Here is a 14,758-nt window from a genome sequence, read left to right on the forward strand (position 1 = left end):
AGTAATAATCATCACAAGAGTTCCACACTGGCAACGACTGTCGAAACCACAGCAATCTGTCCTCAGAGACTACTGGGCTTTGCCCATCGTAACCTGTTCAGCAAAGGTGCTATACTGCCATTAAGGTTGATATCAAATTTGGACTTATTGGTAAACAGATGCGATCTCAATGGTGTATGGTCACATCCAGGTGGGAAAAGAAACCCTTAAAACAGCCAAACCCCACGACTGCTGAAGGGTGCCAAACTCATACTCCCATTGATGTGGAATCCCACAAGGAACTTGACTCAGTGCAATGAGCCCACCCAAGGGACACCAAAGTATCATGAGCTGCTGGTGAGGACCAGACAGGAGGTTTCCCCTGACTGGGGCAGAGGTTGACTCAGTTGAGGGACTGGCAGGAGGTGCAACCTCTGCAGCGAAGCCCAGTTGTGACAAAGACGCTGGCTACTGGGGGAGACCCCTTCCAAACATTCTTGTCCACCCTGTCCAATATGAACTTCTCCACTCCTGGAGGTGTTCAGGGGCAGGTTGGATGGGGCCTTGGGTAGCCTGATCTAGTGGGATATCCCTGCCCATGGTGGGGGGGTTGGAATCACATGGTCTTTAAGGTCCCTTCCAATCCTAACTATACTATGATACTATGAACTTACCTCTACTTTAGCTTAAAAAATCAAAATATTCCACTTTTCGTTATAGTAATATTCTACTTTCTGTATCATTGTGTAGCACAGTACCAGGTTGGTGCTTGGACTGATACCAAATATGCCGGCAAATAGAGTCATAGAATCATAGAGCGATTTGGGTTGGAAGGGGCCTTAAAGATCATTCAGTTACAACACCACTCCCATGGGCAAGGACATCCCACTAGATCACCTCCTGCACCCTCAGCAAGCCTGCAGATGACAACAAGCTGAGTGGTGCAGTTGCCACACTGGAAGGACAGGATGTCATCCAGAGGGACTTGGACAGACTAGAGAAGTGGCCCTGTGAGAACCTCATGAGGTTCAACAAGGCCAAGTGCAAGTGACCTTCCAGTACCTGAAGGAGCTACGAGAAAGCTGTAGATGGACTGTTCACAAAGGCTTGTGGTGACAGGACAAGGGGGAATGATTATAAATTGGAGAGGGGCACATTTAGGCTCGATATAAGGAAGAATTTCTTAACCATGAGAGTAATGAGAGTAGCACAGGTTGCCCAGGGAAGTTGAGGCTGCCGCATTCCTGGAGGTGTCGAAGGCCAGGCTGGATGGGGCCTTGGACAGCCTGATCCAGTGGGATGTCCCTGCCCATGGCAGCGGGGGTGGAACTGTATGGATTTTAAGGTCCCTTCCAACCCAAACTGTTCTATGAGTCTATGATTCTATGAGTCTTATGCTGAGGACTCCAGAACTGGACACGATACTCCAGATGAGGTCTCAGGACAGAGGCACAGAGGGGCAGACCCCCCCCCGTCCCCCATCCCCTCCCGTGCCGGCTCTGCGTGGCTCTGTGCGGGCGGCAGGGGGCGCGCGGCGCGCGGGCAGCGCGGGGCCGGGCGGGGCCTCGGGCGCGGGGGGGGCCGGGGCAGCCGCCACGTCCCCGGCGCCACCGCCCACGTGCCCGAGCGGGGAAGTTGCGCCGCGGAGCTGCCGTCCCGCAGGTGAGCGCGGCGCGGGGCGGAGGGGGCCGCTAAGTTTATAGAGGCGGCGCGGCGGGGTGAGAGAGCGGGGGGGGGAGCTGAGGGGGAGAGGGGCGGGTGTGTGGGGCGGCTCCGGCCACCGACCGGCCGCTGCGAGCCCGGGGCGAGCGGCTCCGAGCGTGGGGGCGTCCCGGTAGGCATCTGACTCCGCGCCCCGGGGCGACCGGGCGAACGACTCCGAGCCCCGGGGCGACCCGTCCCGGTGGGCATGTGGCTCTGAGCCCCGGGGCGACCTGGAGGGCGAGTGGCTGGTTCCAAGCTCCGGGGCGAGCGGGCGAGCGGCTCCGAGCCCGGCGGTTATCCCGCTGGCTCCGATCCCCGGGGCGACTGGGCGACCGACTCCGAGCCCCGGGGTGACCCGTCCCGGTGAGCATCTGGCTGCGAGCCCCGGGGCTGCCCCGCTGGCTCTGAGCTCCGGGGAGACCCGGCGGGAGAACGACTCCGAGCCCCGGGGCTACCCCGCAGACGGGCGGCTGATTCTGAGCCCCGGGGCGACCCCGCTGGCTCCGAGCCTCGGGGCGAGCGGGAGGCTGGCTCCGACTCCCGGGGCGACTCTGGTGCCCTCCCGGCGACTCCGAGCCCCGGGGCAACCCGTCCCGGTCGGCATCTGGCTCCGAGCCCCGGGCGACCCGTCCCGGTGGCCACCTGGCTCCGAGCCCCGGTAGCCACGTGTGCCCCGGTGGAGCCCGAGGGAGCCCCGTGACGCGCCGCTCGGGGACCATCGGTGACAATAACTCTTTAAAGACTCGGGAAAGACTTCCAGGGTTTGCGGTTTTTTTTTCTTTTTCTTCTCTTTTCCCTTTTTCCCCTCCCTTTTCCCTTTTAATTCCGGTCCCACAGTCGCGGGTGCAGTTGTGCTGAGAAACCGAGACCTGTGTTTAAGCAGCGTGGTGGAAAAATATCTCAGCAAAGCATTAGAAGGTGGCCCGCGGGGCGTGGATCGAGACAATCGGTTGTGAATGTAAAAACGTGGCTTTTCTGTCTTTTTTTAAAGCACCGTGTCTTCAGTTTTGCGTGTTTTGGCCCTGCAGTGTCCTGACCAGAGTTTGGTTCATGGCTTTTTTTAAGTTCTCCTTATTGTTGATTACCTGAAAAAAAAAAAAAATGATGTATTTTCTGTTATGTTTCCAAACCAGTTATGCTTCAGACCTCCTTTTGAAGCAGGAAAGAAAATAGATGTTCCCGTGTCACAGAGATTTCCAGGTTGGATGAGGCTTTGAGCAACCTGACCCAGTGGAAGGTGTCCCGGTCCATCACAGGGAATTGGAACTGGATGGTCTTTAAGGTCCCTTCTGACCCAAACCATTCTATGATTCTATAACTCCAGGGTTCTAAGCCTGCCTGAAATTGGTATGAGCTTTTTTTTGTCGGTATGTGCGGTGCTGCGCAGTGTTGGGACCTCCTGGGATTGCTGTGTTTCTCTCAATTTCGAAAATGTGATTGTCAGTTATTTTTAGCCTTATTAAAAATTTCCTTCTTTAAATGAACCAGAACTCTTGATGGAATTCCCTCATGTGGTGTTAAAAAAGGTTAAATTAGCTCCTCATTAGTACGTTTTTAATAACTTTTTCCTCTTCGTCTTAATGGCCTTTTAGAGGCCTCTTCATCACATGCAGGCCTCCTAGACTGAAGTTAAGGAGAAAGCTGGTTTTAGGCTGTTGTCAGCCGTTGTAGGTAGGCATTTCACCAATTTTTGTCAGAGAAATGAACTGCGCCTTGTTGCAGCAGATTTAGCTCCTGCTTTCCCTCATCCTTTGTGGGAAACTGAAAAGGGACATCTACCAACAGGAATTATAGGTGCAGTTGTCAAATACCCCTTATCATGTGCGAGTCTCTAGGAACTACATGTTCCTTAATACATTTTCCGGCATGAACTTACACAAGTCTCACATTCTGCTCCTCAAGAGGATTTTGGCACAGTTGTTGGCCACAAATGCAGGGTGATGCAGAAGGATACAGACATACAGAGGTGCAGACAAGCCATTTGCAGAACCGAACATCTTCATGAAGTGACGAGTTTCTTCAGGATGAGAGTGGTGAGGCACTATGATCTTCTGCTACTGCTGGGGTGGACGTCAGAAACCCCTCCTTCTAGGGCATCTTTAGCAGGCTCAACACCCTTTGAGGATGTGATTGCTGTTCCCAGACCCGTGGAACTGCTTTGCGTGAGACAGAAGATGTTTAGCAGTGGCTGCATGCCCACACCTCCTGTCTGTGGAACACCCACTTGAGCTTTGAAGCTACCCTGGAGGCTCAAGCTTGGGTGAAAATTGCCCTGTGTGAGGTGACCTTAAGTCATACTCCCTAGGTGACCGCCGTTTCGTTGCTGCCTGTTTGGAGGTGTAACAATGGGAGAGTGGACAAAAATGTTTCCTCGCTGGTCGCTGCTATATCCATATGCTAGCCAAAAAGAAATCTGGATTTCTTTTTTTTAAATTGTGTTTTTCCATGCATTAAATAGATATGCAAAAGCATTTCACTAAAATACACATGCTGATTAGGTGGTATGAACTGGCTGATGGGGCGGTATGTAGACTATACATGAAATCTTCTGGCCATGGCATTTACTGTGTAAGGTAATGGCAGTTTCCTTGTTCTTTTTTGTTAAAAATTTTCCTCCTCATTATCTTTCTCCCCTCCCTGATACTTTGAAGCTCAACAAGGCCTGTCCCGATGGTGTATAGAGGGATGGAAGGAATTTCTCTGTGAGGAGTCGCAGGAGACCTGCCTTGATGCAGCAGATAGCACTGCTGTCACAGGGACTGCACTCGGAGAGAGTTAAATTGATCTTGTGCAGTGGTATCAGGGTTTAAGAGCGCTGAGCACTAACTCTCTCTGCTGAAGTGGGCTGGGTTTTGCTTTTACAGCAATGCTCTAGCTACTCCCAAAGCCGTCTGAGCTCTTCGAGAATGGATCTGGCACCTTCTGATTTGAGTACTTGGGTCCAAGTGCTCCAGAATTGAATACTCTGTGCTAGTCTCTCCATCATGTGCTGTAAGAGGCATCTACGAGTAGGCTGGTGTCCATGATGTCCAATAGCATTTTATGTTGCATGGATTTCTCTATATTTTGACTGATTGTGTAAATCATACTTGGAGAAATGTCCTGCAGAGAGATCTTGGCTGCTGTCTTCTCCCCTAGGGTTGATTAGCTGCACAGGGCCATCAGAGAGCTGCTCTTTAAGTTTGGCATTTTTATTACAAGGTGAGAGATCCTAAGGGGTCTCCACAATAGTGCTGTTCTGTGTTGCTCTCTTTTCGTTTTTTCTTTTTTTCTTTTTTTTTTTTTTTAATAATTATTGCAGTATCAGCTTTCCAGTAAGTGCTCCGTAGCGTGGAGGAGTTACCTTCCTTTCTGCCCATTGTGGGAAAGAGTTATGTTGACAGATGTGGGTTCTGTGAGGATTTGCTGAGCTCTTAATCCTGTTTGTGGCTAATAGACCATGCTAATGTGGAAGGGCATCTCTTTCAGTATATAAAGGTCTTTACTGCTTGCTACCTTAGGGAAATGTGCTGTTAAAGTGCTGTAATTGTCCCAAAAGTAGAGGCAGGCCCTGAGGTTGTTCATGTAAAATTATGCAACAGTGCAAGCCTTCTCCTCCCTTCTCCCCCCTCCTTTTTTTTTTGAGAGAGATTTTTACTTGTGAAGATAAACCTTAAAATAATTGCTGCAGGCAATAGAGGAAGTGGGCTTTCTGTGTTGGATGTGGCAAAGAGCCAGAGATCAGAAGTTTGTGAGCCCTTTAGGTACACGTGTACGTTGAGGGGATGAGGATGTGTGATAATACTCTCTGTCTTTTGCTCTACCCGCTAGTTTAGTTTCAAGGTTTCTTTTGTCTTCTCCATCCGGCTTCACTTGACTTCTTGTGTACCTTTTTTTAGTTGCGGAGAAGTTAGTCACTTTTTTCTCTATTTAAAATGCAAGCTCTGTGCTTCTAGATGTCGATGTGACTACCAGTTTCTGACCACTTTTGTCATTAGGAGTCTCAAAGCGTAGGGCATGCACTAATCAAATTATTCTGTATTAAAGTTCTGAAAGTATAAGCATAATTTAAAGTATATTAGCAGCTTGGCAGAGACTTCTCTATCTAGTCCATCAGTATGCTAGTCAAAACTTAATCTAAATAAATGGTGTGCAGGGGTGGAACTTTCCCCTGCAGTTTCACCTGAGTGTAGAAAATGGCACTTTCCATCTGGTATAATTAATGTATGCTATTTAGGCAGATTCTGTATTAAAGATGAGAGCTGTATTCTTGGGGTCACGGGAGTTATGTTGTGTAGTTTGTTGGTGCGATTCTTTGGGCTGAGAAGCTTCTGAGCAAAATAACTGCCTGCTTTCCTGTTTGCTAATATGCAATATTAAAGGCGTGTGCAAGATAGGGACCTTAGTTCCATCTTAACCATGTGTTTGGGGGAGGGTGTTGATACAACCAGACACTAGAGCTGGGTTTGTAGATGGAAGACAGAGGATAACTGACCCTGACTCGCAGCATGCGAGGCACTGGGTTTTTAGCTTTCTCTTGAGAAGAGATTGCAAACAGTGCCAAAGTACTTATATATTCTGCTTTATATTAAGTTCCATTTATAACAGCTGCAAGGGAAGGCTTCTTCTGTGACCGTAATATATTCTCTCTCTAACTGACTTATGAAAATTAGAGGGAGACTCAGTGAAAGTGTCAGCCTTGAGGAATTCTTTTTTTTTTTTTTCTCCCCTTTAAACAGGTAGTAACAATAATGCTGGGCTTTTTTTCAGTCTTGCAGGTGCCTCTGGAATTCCTGAGGTGAAGTGACTTAGAAAAGGAGTCTGACTGCATGCAGAGCTGGTGGGGTCTGGCCTGCTCAGGTGGGTGTTGACTTTCTGCATTATGGCAGAAGGTCAGAGGAGATGAGTGTACGAGGTTTTGTGAAATGGCCAGATGTGCAGTAGCAGGAATGCTGAAACTCATTATCAGACGTACCAACGCCTGCAAAACCATCCAGAACGTGAACTTGTGACTGGTGCCTTAAGCCTTAGTGCCAGCTAGCCTTTCATCTGCTCCCTTTCATGGTTTTTATTTTATCTGGTTTGGATTGCATGTGTTTTCCATAAGACTTTTTCTAATGACCCTTTTCTTTGCACTATAGTTATCTGTATTTTTGTTCCTTTTTACCTCTAGCTGTTCTTTGTCAGTTCATCTGTTGTTTTTTTTTTACCTGTATCTTTAGATTTTTTTTCCTTCTGCACACCCCCTGTATTGTTTACATTCATTCTTCCTTTGTTCATCATCTTATGTTTTCCCCGTTTTAACTCTTATCCTTAGAGGAACCAGTTTTACTCTTGGAGACCAGCCCTTTCTTATTGATTGCCAGCTGCTTTTATTGAAACTAATTTGCATTCTCTGCTCTTATTGTGCCAGACAGAGGACTAGTGATTTTGAGTAAAGCTCTTTCCCCAAAGGCTTTGCTCAGAAATTGTCTGTGTATTTCACAAAAAGAGTGGAAAATAAAGAACAGCATCAGTGCAAAAGCTGCTTCTGCCTAAACCAATGTGTTTGTGCCTTTGTCACATGAAGAGCAGAAGTGTGACCTGCCCTGCTGCAGGCATAAATGACTTCTCTAGGCTGAAGTGAGCTGGTGGGGTGGAGGGAGTACAGAGACCAGAATGATTTGGCCTTAGAGGGCGCCCCCTCCTTAGACTCGGGCAGTAACAAACCAAATCCATTTTGATTGGGACTGTGTGTCTGGTATGTTTGTTTACCAGCACTTGTGTAGCTGTGATTTTCTTTTTTTCTGCGTGGAGTGGGGGGCAGGCATAGACATCTCTAAAAAAAGTATTAAGAGTAAAGTTAGACTGTGGTTAAAGAGGTTAAGCTATGTGGCTGTGTGATGGTAAACTTGGAAAAAAATTAAATTGGAGCAGGTGGCTGGGGGGGCTTTAATGTCCAAAAGTCCTCACTGCGTTTGGATAGGCTTCTAGAGAAGGGTCTTTTAATAAGGCTCCTTGAGCCTTATTAATTGCTAAATTTAAAAACCTTGTATTCAGGCCATATTGCTTTTGGGTTTTGTGTCATGCTGGAGGTATGGATAATAATGATTTGGACATCCCAAACTGCAGGGTGTGCATCTGTCTCCTTCTCAGACTGTTTTCTGTTTATAAATTGGTCATGCTGCTTTTTCAACCAAAGTCAGTTTGGTTTAATACCTTAGCTTTGTTTGTGTATTTGGAAAGGAATTCTCTAACCATGGTACACTGCTTAGTATCAGGCTTGGAGAAGAAATGTCCTGTACAAATCTGTTATAAAAACTCACTGAAATGCTTTGCCTCTGAAATGTTTGTTCCTAGTGCAGCTGCTTACTGATAGCTGGATGTCAATAGCATCTTGCACTTTATATATCATCATTACATCATGAAAGATCTTGTGCTTGGCTTTGACACCCAACTAGAAGGATAGCAAAAGTATGGGATTGCTCAGGTGAAGCTGCAGGATGCAGATTTTGGTTATAAAAGTGCACCCTCAAAACGTAGCTTAGGTATGTGGCTATCATGATACCCATAAGATTCAAGGTCTCTGAGCCTTGTATTAGACTTTACTGGTGCCAGTATAAAGTATGGCTCTGAGCCTGCAGCCACGCCACAAAAAAACTTGGTGAATTAACCTGTAGTTGTTTAGTTTTGCAAGCTTAGGGCTGCTTAGAAACCAACACGGTGCAGCCTGCTTTGGGTGGGAGAACACACAAGCGTAGTTTAGGACAGAAACTAAAGGATAAACATCCCGTCTCAAATGGCTTGAGGGTTTTAGTCTGCGATGCTGCATAGCATCAGAAAAACTCAAGTTTACTGAATTGTTTAAAGGAGTGGCTTATAGTTATACTATTATAATCTATGAAGTATGTTTGAAGGCCTGGAGACTTGGAGTTACTTGTGGTGAAGAACTTCAGCGTGGAGGAAAAGGTGCACATGAACTTCTTACGTAAGCTAAATGTTTGGATTTGATACCATTTTTCAGAAGTCTTGATGTTGGGTCTTGCAGCTGAGTTGTGATTATTTCAGTCTGCAGAGAAAGCCTTAGCCGATTTCCCTCCATTGTTTTAAGTCTTTCCCACAGTGGTAAGATAAATATTTAACAGGATAGGAAACCGTGTCTGTAGAAGTAAGATTTGCTCTGAAATCTGATTGCCTGAATGATTTCTAAGTCTTTCACATTTCTGAAAGTTGAAGCTGACTTACTTTCTGTTGCTGATTTATTTAGCATATTAACTCATTGTAATCTCTGACAAAAACACTTCTGCTGTTTTTTTAAGTGACATTAGAAATTAGGGAAGAGAAATATTTGTATACAATCATTTTATTGTTTTTTCCATGTTCCAGCTATAGCACTGCCTTCCTGAGTGGGAGAAAGTGAGACCTTTTTGTTCTGTGCCCAAACGGAACAAAATACAGAAGCCAGTAGTAGGAGTGAGAATCCCTTTGACTTTTCAAATCCTTGCCTTTGTTAATAACAGGAGGGGGGGTTACTATTGAACATGATTTTTTATTTTTTAAAAAAGTTATTAAATCTAATAAGGGGATGCTTAAGGCGGGGAACAAGGGGAGTTTTAGACACCCAAAGAAACCTGTAGGAATAAGTATTTGGAGTCAATTCAGTAACGAGAAGAAATATTCAAGTTCATCTGTGTGTCTTAATATTGATTTCCTCCCGGACTAATTATGCCCCTCCTAATGCAGATGGGGTGTAACGATACAGTGCCTGTCAGACTGACCTACACTTCTCTGCCCACGCTCTCAAATAATTAGACAGGAGTTGGGTCATCTCTGTAAGACTTCTAGCTTTGTTATTTCAGTGCTCTGCTCAATTTAAAATGCGGTGCTGGCCTTTTCTAGCTTAGACACACCATCAGTCTAGCAAATCACTGCAGCTTTTGAACTGGAGCTGGCTTGCATCTGATCTTCTCCAAACAGGCGTGAGGAAAATTGGGTCTGCTTGTGGTGTACCACCTCATCATGCCCCATGACTGGTTCTGGTAAATCAAAGCTGTTGGCAGCTGCTTGGCTGTATTTTCATTTTCCATTCCGCATAGTCTCTGTGTTTGCTTTTGAGATGCCCGTCTGCCTGTGGTAGGTTGGTCTCAGCGGTCCTTTTTGACTTTGGAAAACTTCTGTATGGGTTTATTGGGGGAGGGGGGTTAATTTGAGATTTTTGGGCGTTTTAGAAGAAAGCACCTGTGCACTTGGTGCTTAAATATTTAATATCTAGTTGTGTTTTCTTGGCAAACATTGGTGTTCCAGTGCCTTTTGCAGCAGTGAAAAGAACCTACTGGGTTCATAAAGCTTTTCTACTTAGTGCACTTCCTTGACCTTTTCAACCACTTCATGCTTTTGCGAAGGATACGATACTGAATATTTAACATTTCCAATGTTGCTGAACTAAAAAACAGTTTTTGAGTTTTGAGGGGTACAAGCTCTGATGATAAATGCACATTTTTTTCTTGTATCATTCTATGCTGGGTGCTGCTGAAGGAGAAATTCAGTGTGAAGAGCAGTCTTGTGACAGCTTTGGCCTTAGAAACCTTTAGATGCACAGGAGAGGAAGAATTAAAGGAAAGAGCTGCAGCGTGCTGGGTCTGAAGAATTAACACCAGTATTTTAAGTCTCTTTTTTGTATAATGTAAGGAAGAAGGTGACCGAAAGAAGAAACCTTTCTCATGGCACTAGCAGAGAAGCACAGCAGTATTTCAGAGCCAGATAAGGCCCCACGAGTGGCAGCAGCATATTACGCTGCAGAAGCTTTCAGGGCCAGTGATGAGCGTTCTAAAATACAGTTTGAGAAACAGGCAACAAAATATGTTTTCTAGGGGTTGAAAAGGCTTTTTCAGATAGTGATGCCTCTTCATCTGCAATCTTCAGACGTATTTGATAATCCCCATATAATGCAATTGAAGAGTATTTTTAAGCTTAGCTTTATTTTAGTTAAAAAGAGGTATCGTGGCAGGATATTCCCCATTGCATGTCTGCATATACTAACTGGATAAATGACTGAAAACTTTGCTATGTGGTATTTACTTGCTGCTGTCTTCTGTGCCAAATTATACTTGTTGCTGGTATTTTTTCTTTTTTTGTGTGTGTGAAATAAATGGGTACAAATTCTTCTCTGAGTATTTTCATTTTGTGAATGTTTTATGATGCTGTGTTACTAAAAATAAAGAAAATTTAGGTTGTAGGCATATATTGTAATGTCATTTGCTTTTTTTTTCTCTTCTGTAAGAGTTACTGTAGATGCTGAAGGTTTGTTAGGCTTGGAGAGGGATTTAGTTGCTTTCCAAAATAAATACTGCTTATGAAAGTTTATTTCAAGTTTCTTATAGGAGAGTGAACATGCAAGGAGGTGGTATATAATTTTCTTTGGAACATGCCTTTGCTATATACATTTCTTAGGGCTGCTAATCTCTTTCCTGCCTAGGAAACTGAAGAAGTCAAAGAGAGAAGGGGATTATGGACATATCTGTTCCTTCAGTGCTGTAATATTTCTGTGACTTCCATCTCCTACGCTGTTACAAGCTCCGCAGGAAAGGGATATGTGACTTGTGTTGAAAACTTTCACGATTCCTTTTTCTCTAAGCAAGCTGCTTTCTAGCTGAGCCAGGTAACTTCTGTAGCTGGGCCATCTCTCCGTATTCTCCATTACCTTGGAAAATCTGTGGCCTCCAATGTTTCTGACCACTGTAGATAGGTAGCGATCGCTCCCCTCCAGACTCACAATACCAGTGATGTAGCAGCATCAGCTACATGCAAGTCCCTTTGAATTCTGCTGTCAGTTGTATTTCTTCTGAATAAAGTGTTGCTGTTAGAGAATTCCAGGGAGCCCTGAATATAAACGTATCAATTATATGTCAACACAACAGCATCTGTTGTTGAAATTGGGTATCATTTATTTGGCATCAGCATTGGAAAGATTTGGCTGACAGCCAGAGTAAAATATTCCAGCAGAAACTGCTGCAACAGGAGCCATTGTTGAAGTGATTCGCTGAAATTCAGGTGCTCTAACATCACTGTTTAATAAATTTGTAAGAAATTAAGGACCTTAAGCAAAAAGCCTTTCAAGTTCTACGTTCTTGTCTGCTTTTATTTCTTTTTCATGTCCAATTTTTTTTCTTTTTGTTCCTGCTCTCCAAAGAGTTACATGCAAGGTTCTGGGATGTTTATATCCTGTGATTTAATATCCTTTTTCTGGCTTTCCATTTCATATTCCAGCACGTGTTTACATAAAAATTCCAGATGAATGCAATCAGTAATGGCTTCTTTGGGGAGGCTTTGCTTAACTGTGAAAGAGGCAAGGCTTTCCAAATAGGAGATAATAAGAACTTACATCCTTTTTCTTGGAAGAGATATGCAGCTGCTTGAGTTTTTTTTTTTCTGGTTTCCTTTTTTTTTTCCTGGTAAACTTTATCCTTTATCTCTCTATAATCTGCCTCACTTTTTCTTAGACCTTATCTAAGTAAGTTTCACGTTCCCAGAGATGTGAGTCAAAAGAGTAATTTCAGTTAGGAAAGCCCGGAGTCCGTATGATACTCCGTTTGTCGCAGGCATAATTGCTGAGGTTCACTAAATATTTTAGAGTACCTGTGGGAAATCAGAAACTCAGATCACTTTGCTTTTGTGCATGATCCTTACCATACTTGAAGGACGTAGAGAAGTAACTCTTCTGTTTGATGGTATAGTTTGTAATAGTCAGCTGGTTGATTCTGATGTAAATAACTTTTTAAAAATCAAAATGAGAAGATCAGAGTGAGAAGGCAGAAAATATGGAAGGAAGACTTGAGCTCATGTAATGTATCCAAGTGTTTACCTTGTGCCTTTTCACTGACTGGGCTTCAAACAGTCCCTGTCCCTTCATCAAATTATTTTTTTTCACTTGTGTACTAAAGACACTCCTTTCTAGGAAAGTGTTGAGAACAATGAAGAGATAAAAGTAGGTGGGAGAAAATATGCATTGGATTTTCAATGCTGAAAGAAAAGCTTGTAGAATAAAGATGAGCTGGGGGTTTTGAGTTTTTTTGTTTTCTTGGTTTGTTTTTTTCCTGTTTTCCCTGAGGTTTGAAGTCCTGTGAAGTCCAATTTCTCTTAGAGGAGAACGAACAATGAAAGGAGGGGAGGTCTGTCATATTCTCTGCATTTTAAAGGGATTGGCTTCTGTTTGTGTAGAAAAGAAATAGTACATTTGGATTAACTCTTAACTTCATACTCTCAAAAGAAATCACAAATCTAGATTTAAGTAATGAAACCTCTTGGAAAATCAATGCTACTTTTATCCAAGCTAAATTTATTCAAGAGGTCAGCTTTGTTGCTGCCCTGGCATAGTTTGCATTTAATGATTAACCTCTTGGTGACTGTTCATGTAACTGCTGACTTTCCATCTGGTGCTTTATATAAGCGTAAGCATAAGCCAAGATGATAACAGAATGCTGTAGTAGAGCAGTATGTGTTATTAGGGGAAAAATCTCTTTCCAGATCCTACATGCAGGATGCGTCAAGCCCAGCGAAACTGAGAGAAGCCCATTAAGAAATCCGATTAGCTGTCCGCTCTCTAGATGAGTTAACATCTCTGTCCAGTGTGGTAATCAGTGATGTCTAATTGGTAGCTTTTCTGGTAATAGTGCTGTCGCCTTCTATAGAGGCACCTTCCCTTGCGGTTCGTGCAGGCATGTGTATTCCATTTCAGCCACGTATAACACTGAGTGTCAGAGTGATACCCTGTTATAAATTTTAAAATCCTTTTCAGAGCTGAACCTGGCACTGTCTTGTTCTGTTGTGTCGCCCTTGTATTCAGCAGATTTCCCTGTGAGATCTGGAAGTGTCATGTAAGCGGTAGCATACAAGAGGAGGGAGAGGTGCTTGGTGTGAAAGCAGCACTGAAAAGTGCAGCATTAGATTCCAAGTTCAAGGCAAAGTACTGTCAAGTACTAGGCAGTACGTTTGCTCTGGTGGAAATCATCTCCGTAATTTCCTAAATGTTAAAAATAAAAAAATCCACATAATTCCGGGAAGTAAGTATGAAAAATATTTTGAAAGTAGCTTTAGGTAATGTAATTCCCTGTAAAGTCTAAATAGTTTTCCTGTTAAAATGGAGAATGTGAGGAAGAACAATTCTGATTCAAGCAGTCTTTCATGTACTTATCTGCATAAAATACAGGTCTGCTGTTTGTTCCGTATCCATGGATGCTCATATCCATGCAGAGACCTGGCTGCAACCGGTGGAGCACTGTAGAGACAAGCTGCCAGACAGGAACTGAACTTCTCTTCAGCTCTTGCCTCATGTACATAGTTCTGTATTTTTTGAAGGTGTCTTTTGGTAGTTGTTGCTTTCCATCAGTGTTTGTTCATCTTCCATCTTTCACCTGAAAGAGGTGAATTTTGACTGTAGCTGTCCTCATGGTTGGTTTTTTTTAAGTGCTCTGAATTTTTTGTTCTTGAGTCCCATCAACTTACTGTGAACTTAGCCTGTGCTTCCTACCTTACTTTGTACTTTATTCTAAACTTGCTATTCTGAAATATATTAATATATTGCATCATTTCTGTCTAGAGATTTATGAAAAATTTTGACCTGTTGCTAGTATCCTCAGTTGATTGAAACTTTAGTGTGCCCTCAAGGGAAGTGAGATGATACGTATGGTACAGTGGTGAAAAGGCCATGCTTCTCCCTTCCTCTTCTCAAAAATCTGCTTTGTGGTTGTACTTCGACTCAGTTAATTACAAAAAACCCACTCATGTCTCTTTTGGACAGAGTGGTAAGCAATGATTGGTGACCTGTACTGTAAGAAGAGTAAGCAGATTTAGAGATCTTCTGATATTTCTAGCTCTTTGTAGGAAAAAGATGGTTCTTGGAGTCTTGCTGGAGGTGGTGCGTTCTGTACTTGCTTCCAGATGCACAGAATGTGCTTTTGGGTGCTCTTAGTTTTCAGAGAGCCCATGCTCAGGAGTGGCAGTTTTTGAGGAAAATAACACTTTCCTTTTCCTTTATGCTTGCACTGGGAATTCAAAGGACAAAATGTCCCTTCTTTACTTACAAGTGAAGTGTAACATGTAACCCATGTTACTAAGAAGT

General features: G+C 44.0%; 1 protein-coding gene across 7 annotated transcripts in view; it reads left to right on the forward strand.

Moving 5' to 3' along the window:
- The first annotated feature begins 1,553 nt into the window (after window positions 1-1,553).
- Window positions 1,554-14,758, forward strand: part of SMCO4 (single-pass membrane protein with coiled-coil domains 4) — a 30,318-nt gene continuing 17,113 nt past the window's right edge. For 3 of the 7 annotated variants that reach the window (XM_054084809.1, XM_054084823.1, XM_054084801.1), the window contains exons 1-2: window positions 1,555-1,641; window positions 6,433-6,522. The gene's annotated coding sequence lies outside the window, so the exon portion shown is untranslated. Of the gene's footprint in view, window positions 1,642-2,816; window positions 3,031-3,585; window positions 3,717-6,432; window positions 6,523-14,758 lie in introns of all 7 variants that reach the window. The other 4 variants (XR_008453097.1, XR_008453096.1, XM_054084818.1 and 1 more) reach the window with 4 other exon arrangements.

Source organism: Cuculus canorus, chromosome 1 (assembly GCF_017976375.1).
Source record: "Cuculus canorus isolate bCucCan1 chromosome 1, bCucCan1.pri, whole genome shotgun sequence".
NCBI classification, from domain to species: Eukaryota; Metazoa; Chordata; class Aves; order Cuculiformes; family Cuculidae; genus Cuculus; species Cuculus canorus.